Source organism: Hylobates moloch, unplaced genomic scaffold (genome assembly GCF_009828535.3).
Source record: "Hylobates moloch isolate HMO894 unplaced genomic scaffold, HMol_V3 SCAFFOLD_23, whole genome shotgun sequence".
Classification (NCBI taxonomy): Eukaryota; Metazoa; Chordata; class Mammalia; order Primates; family Hylobatidae; genus Hylobates; species Hylobates moloch.
In genome coordinates this window covers 5765534-5779712 of record NW_026652298.1, presented here as the reverse complement: position 1 = coordinate 5779712, position 14179 = coordinate 5765534, and positions in this window count along the sequence as shown.

Sequence of the window (14179 nt, the reverse complement as noted above, 5' to 3'; positions counted from 1 at the left end):
TTAAAAGCATAGAAAACGTAAAGATAGCATGAACCATCACCATCAAGATCTAGAAAATGGGAGGGTGAATATTGGCTGAGACTGTTCAGGTGTTCAGGGATATGGAGCTTTAGCTGCTAGGCTCCAATTTCTCCCTTTTTCCAGACCATCCTGATGGCAGGATGGATACGTCCAGCCATCTCATCCTGAGGCTATTATACACATATATCTAAATCTCCTCATCTTGATTCCATGCACACAAAGCATCCTTCTCATTTTAGTTTTGCCTTCCATGTAAGTCTGCCTTGGGAAGGGGAGTGAGGGAATGTACTACTTGCTGGGACTTTCAAGAGTTCTGGTCCCCAAGATGGGGATGTCTCCTGATAAATCAGAGAGATGACTTCCGATTACAACGTGGGTTACCATGCAGACTTTTACAGGAAGAAAATTTTCTGGAACAGGCCAAGAGGAGCTTTCCTGTCCATGTGATGGCTATAGATTTCATGCAGATTAATTGTTTGACATTCTTAAATCTCATGCAAACTAATGTTTATTTTTATTGGCATGGATAACTTACCACCTGATCACCAGGCACTGCCAATGATGAGAATCTGAGTATTTGAGGAAGTGAGCAGACTCTCACATGAAGGAACTTAATTGAGGGCCTGTAAAATGTGGCCATGCCCAGCTGCAGTGGGTACTTCCTTGGGCCATACCACCACTATTTCCATCTCTGTTCTGTCTCCCAGTTTCTGTATAACTCATGTCTATTTCAGAAGTAATATATAATCTTGAAGCAAGTGATTGTGCTGGGTGATTCTGATCTCAAGTTCAGATGACTTTGAAAGAATTATATTTATTTATTCAACAAACCTAGTTTACCCACAGATCTCCATAGCCAGATAAAAAGACAAAATGAGAATTTTTTTCCTTGTGACACTGTGCTTTGTGAGCTATTTATCCAGCACTAGAAAACTGACCTTTTTTGTTTGTTTTTGAACTCCAGCAATTCCACATCCTCTGAGGCTGTGCTCCTCAAACTTAATGTGCATGTGAGTCATTTGGAGATCTTTGTTAAAGTACAGGTTCTGATCCAGTGGGTCTGGACTGGGGCCTAAGATTTCGTATTTTTAAAAGTTCCCTGGTGATGCCAGTACAGCTGGTAGACCACACTTTGAGTAAGAAGGTTCTGGGGAAAATGTATAGGTAAACCAGCTAGTAGTTACATGCAGAGATTGAAGAGGCAGAAATCAAGGCCCCTGGCCCTCTGCAAAGTACTAACCCCAATATCTGTCATTCAGCCATCATAGTTTAATGCCTTTGTCTCCAGGAATTATTTGTTAAAATGCAAGTATTCATTGATGAAATCATGCATTAAATCTAGCTAACACCATGATCTTCAGTGGTACCTTAGCAGAGATCCTGGGCTATCAGGAAGGTTACAGTATGGCACTTCAGAAAGAAATGCTGTTCAAAAATAAGGAATATTAGATAAGAATGCTTTTAGTTGCAATTAACAGAAAACCAAATTATGAGTGATTTAAGCAATGAAGACATTTACTCATCTCACCTAATAAGAAGTCTAGCAGTTCAGGACTCTGACATATCATATCATCTAGGTTCATTACACCCTTGATTCTCCATCTTTGGTTCTTGGCTTTTTATCCTTGTGCTTATTGCCTCGTGGCCCCAAAATGGCTGCTGTGGTTTCAAGCATCACTTCTACGTTGAAAATGGAAGGAAAAGAAAGTATTAAATAGCATTGCAAGCCATGCGTCTGTCTTTTAACAAGAAAGAGAAATCCTTAGCAGAAGATTCAAGCAGACTTCTCCTTGTATCTGATTGGTTGGAACTGGATCCCTTGCCTTCCCTTAAACCAGTCACTGGCAAAAGGGGATGAGAGTGCCTTGGGCTTAAAGTAATGATGACTCATTCACCAGAGGTTAGGAGAGGGACTTGCCCTTCCCAACAGGAAGGAAAATCCACCTATTACAAAATCAGGGAGTGAAACACGGGGCAAATGCCATTGAGTAGGCCATGAACATTGCCTGCCCCAGGAAGAAACCAGTTCCTACTTGCAGAGAAGGCAGCAGAATGCCAAAGCCCAATTTCACCTATGCCACAGCGCAGCCAAGTCCAGCCCTTCCACCCACCCCCTGGTATCTCCCCATGATTTCTTCACTTTACAACAGGAACAGTAATTTGATGTTTACTTTGAGTTCAGGAAGGCTGTGGGGGCACAGAATGTGCAGTGGGCATTGTCAGAAGAATGATTTGAGGTGTTGAGAGAGAGGCAGAGACGTAGAGAAAGATGCTCTCAAACAATGGGTAATAAAGCAAAGTGTTTAATATAAACATTATTTCATTTAAATCTCAAAACAATCCTATGAAGTAGGGTCCTTTTCTACAGTTTATGGATCAGAATGCAGGGAGACTTAAGTTTTGCCCAAAGCCACATCATTGGTTCAGTATGTCCTCACCTAATGTCATCAATAGGTTCTTAGAAATTGGGACAGGGGCCAGGCACGATGGCTCATGCCTATAATCCCAGCACTTTGGGAGGCCGAGGTGGGTGAATCACCTGAGGTCAGGAGTTTGAGACCAGCCTGGCCAACATGGTAAAACCCCATCTCTACTAAAAATACAAAAATTAGCTGGGCATGGTGGCGGGTGCTACTCAGGAGGCTGAGGCAGGAGAATCACTTCACCCTGGAGGCGGAGGTTGCAGTGAGCCGAGATTGTGCCACTGCACTCCAGCCTGGGCAACAGAGCAAGACTCCATTTAAAAAAAAAAAAAAAGAAAAAGAAAAAGAAATTGTGACAGGAAGCTAAACCCTGTACAGCAGGTGCTGAAATAACATCATTTAGCTCAGTGTCATTTCGTTATAACAATGATGAGGAAAAAAATGGTTATACGTCTTTTTGCTTAAAGTCACAATTTCCAAGAACTTATTGACCATGTTAAGTGAGGACTTTCTGTAATTGGAAGACTTGAGATTCCAATGCGCCCATGGATCCCAAAGCTCTGTTCCCTCACACTCATACTCGCACATTCAGATGAGGGTATTGCTCAAAGAGGTCACCCTGTGAGTTTTGTGCACTTTGTTTAGGGACTCTGTTTTGCTGAGAAAGTCTTTAGACCCCTCCTGTGGAATTGGTCTAAAAGCAGGTCACTGGCCACCCAGTCAGGGTAAGAGAATAGACTTAAATATAGATATATATAGCTATATTACTTTATGACAGTCACATCTCAAGACATGAAGTTCCATATCTACATCATAAAACATACATCTCTGACTCAGAACTCATCCCTGCTCTCCTCTCTGCCACCGCCTCTGCTCCACCAGCCGTTGTTATCACTCTCCTCTTACAAAAATATTACAGGTTTATTGGGGGAAACACAGCACTTTGGAACAGAAACAAAAGTACCACTCTAGGGCTACTTTAAAAGTTCTACCATTGTATTGCTTTCCTTAATTTTCTAGTAATTTTCCTGCACTGGGTCCCTATTCACTCCAGATACAAAAACTTTCCACCCTCTCACTGGGTATCTTGTCTGATGGGAATCCAACTCAGGCCATTACAGAATTCTGGTGGAGGGCATCTTATTTGGGCCAGCTTGTCTACTAATTTGTTTCTGCCTCCATTGATTCAATTTCTTTTGAGTTGCCTCCAGCAATTAGGCATTCAGATCCTTGAGGCAAGGATCAGTGCTACAAATCCCAAGAGAAACAGATGTCTAGGAAACTTGTCCTTTCTTTTAACTTCTGGCCCTTTGGTTCTCCCTGGTGGGGAAATGACTTGGCTTCTGCTACTGCTATTGACCTTCCTTGGCCTGTGTGCACCTGGCCTGGGCTGCCTTTGCCCTTTTCTGAGATGCAGCGAGTGTTCAGCTAGGATGAGAATGTCCCATTCCTTGGCACAGTTCTCATAAACATCATTATCGAGACTCCGGATAATTATCTAGACTATAGATGCTAGATTTGTGCAGCCTTTTCAGAAGAAATGAAAAGCAGGTATTACCTTCTCTAAAGTGTGAGCTACAGCAAAAAGAAAAAGAGATGAATGAATATGAGGGGGTTGAGAGAGGAAGAAAACCATCTCTGACCACCTACTGGGAACAGGCCTAGGCATTTTTGGCATACATTATGTCATTTCATCCTCACAAGCCTGGCAAGCAGGCATTATTTTTTACATTTTACAAGGATATTGAGGCTCAGGGAGGCTGAGAAATTTGGCCAAGGTCACCCAGCTTGTAAGTGGGAAATCTGGAATTCAAATAGTCTCTCTGAGTCCAGAGACTCTTTCTATAACATTTGAATGTTTTGGCACCTAGAACATTGTATTTAAAAAACACATGGGAAATGGAGAGATGCCATCCTGCTACTTTTGCTACAGATTTCAAACTGTCTCAGTGTCTCCAGCAATAACATGTAGATGATGCTGGTGGGAATAAAACCATTGCCCCACCATGCTGTGGAAAGCAGAGATGTGGTGTTTTTAATCCTTTGGCTACAAAGAGGAGAGCATGGAAACAGGCCTAAGATGAATGAAGATAGCCCTGGAGATCCATTCCCTCATTGATAAGGAAGTCCATCGTAACAAACTTCCCAGACTCCAAAACTCTGAGAATCCCTTTTCTTGGCATTTGAGTGGTTCAGTCTCTGACCGGGCCAGACCTCTGGCCCAACTTCAGGCATCTTCCTCCCACAGACAGGCCAAGAACTGGAGCTCTGCTGGGCCAGGCGTCACAGGGCCAAGCTGGGAACGGAGGCGGCCCTGGCCTTTCTGTCTACCCCTCACATGCCTGGAAGCATCTTTCTCTCTTCTTCTTATGTTACTCCCTTTCAATTCTAACTTCTAACACTATAGGTGGAACTTTCAAGTTGCCAGCAGTTGAAGCTATTCAAGCAGACGTGGCTCTAGAAATGAGTTATTTGGGGAAAACATTGATGCTAAAAATAATTATTGCTGTGTTTCACCTTTCTCCTCCTCCATGCTAGTACCTAAACTCATTAGCACCAAACATGGACCTGTATTACATTATCCAATTTTGGAAATAGATATTTCCTTGTGTTTCTATCAGTACCAACAATCTCAGGCCAGGTGAGTGCTCAACACTCTGCAGAAGCCATTTGGCTGTGAAGTCTTATTGGATAAATGAGATTGTAGGTGGTGGAAAGATAAGGTACAGAAATTAAAGAAAACTCATTGCAACACTCATTGAGTAAGCAGAGCAAAACTTCTCAAGGAAGCAGTGGGAGGAAGGGTAAAAGCATTGTGCTTTTAAGTTGAAGAGAGCCGGGTTCCAATCCTAGTCCACCACTGATCATCTATATGGCTGGGAACAAGCTCCATAACCTCTCTGAGCTTTAGGACTCCCACCTTTTAAATGGAAACTGTAATCTCTATACTGTATTGGGAAGATCAAATAGAATAACCATTGTATGGCAGCTATGATCATTATTATGATAATGAATGTTTTATGTCAGGTGACTAGAGGCAGCAGGTCACTATTGTCCTGCACCTATGGGTTTCCGTTTCCCCTATAAAACCCTGAAAACAGGCTGGGTGCAGTGGCTCACATCTGTAATCCCAGCACTTTGGGAGGCTGAGGGGTTGGATTACTTGAGGTCAGGAGTTTAAGACCAGCCTGGTCAACATGGCGAAACCCCAGCTCTATTAAAAATACAAAAATTTGGTGGGTGTGGTGGCACACCCCTGTAATCCCAGCTACTCAGGAGACTGAGGCACAAGAATCGCTTGAATCCAGGAGGTGGAGGTTACAGTGAGCCAAGATTGCACCACTGCACTCCAGCCTGGGCAACAGAGTGAAACTGTATTTCAAACAAAACAAAACAAAACAAAAACCTGAAAAGCATAGACAGTGCAGATATCTCCTTGGGTCCCACGGCAAGTGCCCAGTTTTCCTTTTCTGGGGAGAAAAGCCTTACCTGCTTTGCAGAGTTGCTTGTCAGAGCCTAGTATAAGCTGATACTTGAGATAAAGTAGATGGGAAGGTGGGATCTCCTAGTGACTCAAAGCCATTCACAATTCATGCTACCAGAGAGCATTGTTTTTCCATCCTCATCCTTTCTTTCCATGTCCTTCCAGTAAATGGCCTGTTGGGTGAGGTGCAGCTCAATGGGGCAGAACCACATGGACTTGCAGCAGGAACTGAGCTTGAGGCACCATCAGCACTCCTCCAATCCAAATGGTCTCCTCGGCATGGGGAGAGAGGGCCCAACAGCATCCACATCCATGGCAAAATGAGGGAAGGGCCTCCTAGCCTGGACACAAAGACCCTCATGGAGGTGGCAGACCTTACCAGGATGATCCCTGCTGTCAATGTCCAACACTATTCTAGAGAGTCATAATTCAGTATCTGCTAAGTAGCTCCATGACATCTGGTTGGAAAATACAAAATAAGCTTATCTACGATTCATCCACACAGATCACACGCAGCTACCTGGGACCAACACAAGTCAGTTCTCTTGGCTAGGTAAGGTGTCTGTTAGGGACTAGGAGCACACACAGAAATGACAGCACTGCTGGCTAGAAGTTGACTTGGGACCCAGGCACCTTCCATTCCCAAAATATGGGAAGCTGTAAATGTCCAGGTAGGAGTGACTAGGCTATGTTTCAAGGAGAGATGGTAACATCTGGAGCCCGACTCCTTTCTCTTCCACAAATGTGGGTTGGAATACATTTTCTGTTGTGCTCTGAATTGAAACAAGGGAGAATTGCAAGAGTAAAACCAAGAATAAATGCTTCAGAGACATCTTTAAGACCATGCAGAAGCCCCTGAAAATAAAATTTGGGGTTATTCTGCATGGGGACATAAAAAACACAAACATAAATGCCCTCTGAGGACAAACATCTCCAAAGTAATATAATGAACAGGGAGTGCAAAAGTAAGAGAAGGAACAAATCTCGGCCTTACTTTGCTGTGAATTATAACAAAGTGTGTTAGTTTTAAATTTGTTTCACTAATTCTTTTAGGAACTAAAAAAGTTGCCATGGTCTCTTTGCCACCATCTCTCCTTGACACATAGCTTCCCATATTTCGGGAACGGAAGGTACATGGGTCCCAACAGGCAAGGAGGCCCTTCCCTTCTTTTGCCATGGGTGTGGATGCTGTTGGGCCCTCTCTCCCCATGCCGAGGAGACCATTTGGATTGGAGGAGTGCTGATGGTGCCTCAAGCTCAGTTCCTGCTGCAAGTCCATGTGGTTCTGCCCCATTGAGCTGCACCTCACCCAACAGGCCATTTACTGGAAGGACGTGGAAAGAAAGGATGAGGATAGAAAAACAATGCTCTCTGGTAGCATGAACTGTGAATGGCTTTGAGTCACTAGGAGATTCCACCTTCCCATCTACTTTATCTCAAGTATCAGCTTATACTAGGCTCTGACAAACAACTCTGCAAAGGAGGTAAGGCTTTTCTCCCCACAAAGGGAAAACTGGGCACTTGCCGTGGGACCCAAGGAGATATCTGCATTGTCTATGCTTTTCAGGTTTTTGTTTTGTTTTGTTTTGAATCCAGAATCTACAAAGTACTTAAACAAATTTACAAGAAAAAAAATCAAACAACCCCATCAAAAAGTGGGTGAAGGATATAAACAGACACTTCTCAAAAGAAGACATTTATGCAGCCAACAGACATGTGAAAAAAATGCTCATCATCACTGGCCATCAGAACCACAATGAGATAACATCTCACACCAGTTAGAATGGCGATCATTAAAAAGTCAGGAAACAACAGGTGCTGGAGAGGATGTGGAGAAATAGGAACACTTTTACACTGTTGGTGGGAGTGCAAACTAGTTCAACCATTGTGGAAGAAAGTGTGGCGATTCCTCAAGGATCTAGAACTAGAAATACCATTTGACCCAGCCATCCCATTACTGGCTATGTACCCAAAGGATTATAAATCATGCTGCTATAAAGACACATGCACACATATGCTTATTGCGGCACTATTCACAGTAGCAAAGGCTTGGAACCAACCCAAATGTCCATCAATGATAGACTGGATTAAGAAAATGTGGCACATATACACCATGGAATACTATGCATCATAAAAAGGATGAGTTCATGTCCTTTATAGGGACATGGATGAAGCTGAAAACCACCATTCTGAGCAAACTATCACAAGGACAGAAAACCAGACACTGCATGTTCTCACTCATAGGTGGTAATTGAACAATGAGAACACTTGGACACAGGGTGAGGAACATCACACACTGGGGCCTGTCATGGGATGGGGGGAAGGGGGAGGGATAGCATTAGGAGATACACCTAATGTAAATGACGAGTTAACGGGTGCAGCACACCAACATGGCACATGTATACATATGTAACAAACCTGCACGTTGTGCACATGTACCCTAGAACTTAAAGTATAATTTCAAAAAATTTTAAAAAATAATTAAAAAAGAAACAGTCAGACAAAACCATCTGAGGATCATTTTGCCCAGTAACTGGCCCAGATGCTTTAAAAATGTTGATTTCATAAAAGATAAAAACAGCTAGGGAGTATTGTAGATTAAAGAAATCTAAAGAGACTTGATAAATACAATATTTGATTCTACATTTGTGCCTAGATTTTTTTAAAAATCCATAAAGGACATTTTTGAAAAACTATGAAAGACAACTGGGGACATTTGAATATAGAATGAATAATAGACATTATCCTGAATTAAATATAATCCTTAAATTTTCTCAGTGCCATATTTACAATTATTTATAATATGACTTTGTATTTGAATGCCCTTGTTCATAGGGGAAATGCACTCAAATGGTTAAGCATAAAATGCCACAATGTCTGCAATAAACTTGAAAGCTCTCAAATGGTTCAGCAAAATAATGATGATGATGACAATAATAAGCTCACCCCCAACACACACATAGAGAGAGGAACTATTAAGAAAATGTGTAAAGTGTGAAGGTAAGTGGGAGTTCATTGCATTTGCCTAACAGCTTTTCCAAAAATGTTTGACGTGTTTCCAAATAAAATAGGGTAAGAGAGAAAAGGGAATTGTTATAGACTAAAAATACTTAACAAACATATCAAACAAATGTAATATGTGGGCCATATGTGAATCCTAATTGGAATAAACCAACTATTAAAAACCGGTATTTTTGAGGCAATCAGAGAAAACTGAACATGAATTAGGTATTAGATAAATATTAAGAATTAACGAGTTGTTAATTCTGTTGAGTGTGATAATGGTACATTGTGGTTATGGAAAGAAGGCTTTATCTGTTAAAGAGGCATACTGAAGTATTGGCAAGTAAAACAATATGTCATCTGGGATTTGCTCTAACATGATTCAGAAAAGAAATGTTTTAAAATGAGAGCAATGAGACGAGAATGATGGAATGTTCACTGCTGAAGCTGGGTAATGGATATATCGGAGTTCTTTACACTATTAGCATCTCAACTTGGTGTCTGAAAATTCTTCATACTAAAAAATTGTTTTAAAAAAACTAAAACTCATGCATTCTGCTAGAGAATAAAAGAATTCTTTCTGAAGGTTAGGGATAAATCATTTATATAGATTTGTAAATTGCAGCCTTTATATCTTACCCTTAGGAGCTTAAGCTTTGGCAGGCATGCATGTACACATACACGTGCACAAACATACACTTTTCAAAAAAGTACTCTGAGCCACTGTTGGCCAAGTCCCGGTCCCAGAGGTGATGCTGTGATGAGTAGTTACTTCCCATTTGCCAGCTTATTTAGCAGGTCAATAACCTTCCAACTTCAATATCTTAAATTCATTTTATGTTAGAATTGCTCTCTCCCTCACCCCATTTCTTCCATCTCACCCAGCATCAATAACAAAGTATGTAAATATCACTGCCCAAAGGCCACAACAAAGGTATTTTTTGCTCCTCATTAGCTAAGGAAGAATCGCAGCATGGGGAGTGAGTTATGGACAAGCTCTCAGTGAGTCTGTGGTTGGGCTAGGACTAGGACCTTGGACCTTAGACCTCTGCTCTAACCATTAGTCAACATGTCCTCTCTTGAACATCCAGAATAAAGGCAGCTCTAGTCTCTATAGTAACCAATGTTCTTAAAATAGGAATTATGTGGGGAACAAAACATTTAAAACCAATTGGATCCATTCATGCCTAAACAATGTCAATTTAAGGGCTGTTACCCAAGTTGTTGGCTTTTTGAATGGTCTCCCACCATGTGCTCAACTAAAGGAAGTGGGGTGGCTGTACCAAATGTTCCATTCCATACAGAATCTTGCATGCTTTTATCCCCTTTCCCTTCTTCAAACATTGCTTTATGTCCCCGAGTCATAGCCCTTAAAATAAACTTTTGGTAAAGGCAGTTTTATGGCCACAAGACTCAGACAAAAGTGGACGTCTGAGAAACTCTTATAGGCAAAGAAAGCTTCCCAAGATGAAATGGGACTGAGTCCAAATCCCACACAGAAACCTGGCAACTTCATGCATTATTTTCAGTTTATAAGGTAGACCTTTGAACAACTCTCCTACCCAGTTAGCTTCCCCGTGGGTCTTTGGGGAGGAAGTAGAATAGCTCTTGAAAGCAAAGCTAACAAGGCTCACAACTGGAAACTGACATTATCCAGTCTCTGGTGGTGAGCACCTGCCTCATAGGGCTTTGTAAGGCTCTGATGGGGATGTGCTTAAAATATATTGACACAAGTTCACAATAACTAATATTATTTCATTGTCATTATTATTATTACTCTATATGTTAGCCATAACTCTTGGGTTCCACAAAAGAAAATATTCATCCACTGTGCCTCTATCATTTTTATCCCTTATTTTTGGAAATGCTTTTGATTTTCCAAATATTGCTAGGGCTGGGCGCTGTGGCTCATGCCCATAATCCTAATGCTTTGGGAGGATGATAAGAGTCTCTTGAGGCCAGGAGTTGGAGACCAACCTGGGAAACATAGCAAGACCCTGTTTCTACAAAAAAGAAGAAAAAATAGCTGGGCATGGTGGTGTATCCCTGCAGTCCCAGCTACTGGGGATACTGAAGCAGGAGGATCACTTGAGACCAGGAGTCCGAGGCTGCAGTGAGTTATGATTGCACCACTGTACTTCAGCCTTGGTGACAGAGTGAAACCTCGTCTCTTAAAAAAAGAAAATGCTGGATATAGGGTGCACTATCACTTGGATCTTTCATGTAGCCTGACATTTTTATTTTTTTTAAATTTTTCCAAATGTAAAAAAGACAAGTAGTGACATTTATTTATCTTTTGATCTCTGTCTTTTTTTTCCATCTTTTTTTCCATTTGAGTAACATTTATCCCATAGGAGCTTGTAGTCTGGTTTCTCACTTGGACACAAGCGCCTTCCAGGAGTTCACAGTGAAGTGTAACAGACACGTACACAGTTGAATTACAACACAGCTAGGCTTGCCAGATTTAGCAAATAAAAATTAGAATGCTCAGCTCAATTTGAAGTTTAGATACACAACAAATAATTGTTTCATATATGTTCTAAATATTGCATGAGACCTATGTGTAATACAAATTATTCATTATTTATCTGAAATTCAAAATTAATTGGGCATCCTCCATTGTACCCGACAACCCTAATTTACATGACATAGTAGCTACTATCTATGAATATAAATAGAAGGGGCTGTGGGAACACAAAGACCTGAACAAACAACGACCTGTCCCCTTCTCAGGGGAAGGAAAATAAAGAAGGCCTTCAAATAAGGAGCAATGTTGCCAGGTAATGAAACCAGAAACTGCACCTGCCAGTGATCTGAATAAACCAGATCAGAATATTTGGGAAATTGTGAAACGCTTATGCAGGCTGGAGCATAGGTTACTATATTGTAGGTGCCTTGAGATCAGCTAAGGAGGTTTGATACTATTCAGTAGGCCCTGGGAACCCTGAAAAAAATTTATGCAGGGGAGTGACAGGGTCAGACTTGTTTTTAGGGTAAGAACTCTGGAGTAGGGAATGAACTATAGGAAAAGAGGAAGGTTAAGATGAGCAGTTAGGAGGCAGTTACAGTAATTCAAGGAAAGTTCCTGATAAGGGCTGAAACTAAGCCAATGGCTCTGGAGGTAAGAGGAGAAGCCAAATTTGAGAGATGATGACTGTTAGACATGTCAAAACTGTTGACGGGCAAGGCATTTGGCAGTGACAAGCATGACTTTGAGATGTCTAGCTTGGGAGATTGGGAAAACAGTGATGCTGTATTTGGCTATGAACAGTATGCTGTAGTGTGTATATAAATTAACTCTTAGCAGCAGTTAGCAAACATTTAGCAGTAGTTAGCAAACGTTTATCAGCAGTTAGCAAACATTCAAAGTATCCTAATCAGGAATCTACCCCTACCCTTCAGGGGCAGTTAATTAGCTATTAGGAATCCCAATCAGGAATCAATAACCTTCAAAGGTGGTTATTTAGCACTTCAAATAGTTTGTCAAAATCTAACCCAGAGGGTTTGGCATAAGGCAGAATCTGGCACGCCCAGCAGTTTATTACCATCTTCGGGTCTCCCTTCCCGATGGTCCTGCATTTTTAACTGCATGAAGATCTCATCATTTTCCTAAGCTGGTCCATTCTGCCTTCAAAATAGTTTTGCATTTGTTTTCATATTTACGAATAAATATTAATTTATGTGTCTGCCAAAATTCAATCCAAGCCTTACTTTCATTTTAACATGCCATACTCTCTAGTAGTGAGGTTGGGAATAAGGGGACACACCTTTCTCCTGCCTCTGGATGCTACTATATTATTAGCAGGTATCAAACAAACATGAAGTGTTTGCTGGATTGTTAGCAGTGGAATGTATCTGAGTCACATGGCACCAAAGTCTGTTACCATCAGTGAATCCGTACAGGTCTGCAGCAACCTGAGTTCTTGCTTCCTTAGAAGAAAGAATTCAACGGAGGGACATAAGGCAGAAGGAGAGACAGACGCAAGTATTAGAGCAGGAGTGAAAGTTTATTAAAAAGCTTTAGAGCAGGAAAGAAAGGGAGAAAAGTACACTTGAAAGAGGATCAAGCGGGCGACTTGAGAGATCAAGTGCGTGGTTTGACCTTTTGATTTGGGGTTTTATATGCTGCCATGCTTCCAGGGTCTTCCATTCCTTTTCCCCTGACTCTTCCTTGGGGTGGGCCATCTTCATGTGCAGTGGCTTGCTAGTGATTGCGAGGGGAGCATGCATAGTGTTTACTGGAGTTACATGCATGCTCGCTTGAGGCTTTCTTCCCTTGCCAGTAGAATGTTCCTGGAAGGTCATATACCAGTTAACCTCTGCTATTTTACCTCTCAATCCGCATGCTTGAGCCCACTCACCCAACTCCTAAGATCTTATTGAGAAGCTGCTAATCACCAGTTTCAGGGGTTTTTTGGTGTTTGTTTGTTTGTTTGAGACGGAGTTTCACTCTTGTCTCCCAGGCTGGAGTGCAATGGCGCATTCTCAGCTCACTGCAACCTCCACCTCCCAGGTTCAAGTGATTCTCCTGCCTCAGCCTCCCAAGTAGCTGAGATTACAAGCATGTGCCACCACACCCAGCTAATTTTTGTATTTTTAGTAGAGACGGGGTTTCACCATGTTGGCCGGGCTGGTCTCGAACTCCTGACCTCAAGTGATCCACCAGCCTCGGCCTCCCAAAGTGCTGGGATTACAAGCATGAGCCACCACGTCTGGCCCGGTTTTTTTAATCTATTGGGAGACTGCCTTTCCCTGGCGCTGGCTGCGACCAATTATTATTTTAGAGAGGCAGTTTAACAACCTCCAACCATCACCTGATGGTCGCCTGACATTCCTAGTGGGAGGTAGGGGGCCCTCTCCTGCCCTGCTCATATCTGACTAGCTACTTACTGTAACAGGATGACCAAACTGTTCAAAACAGAAGCCAATATCATACTGAATGGGCAAAAACTGGAAGCATTCCCTTTGAAAACTGGCACAAGACAGAGATGCCCTCTCTCACCACTCCTATTCAACATAGTGCTGGAAGTTCTGGCCAGGGCAATCAGGCAGGAGAAGGAAATAAAGGGTATTCAATTAGAAAAAGAGGAAGTCAAATTGTCCCTGTTTGCAGATGACATGATTGTATATCTAGAAAACCCCATTGTCTCAGCCCAAAACCTCCTTAAGCTGATTAGCAACTTCAGCAAAGTCTCAGGATACAAAATCAATGTACAAAAATCACAAGCATTCTTGTACACCAATCATA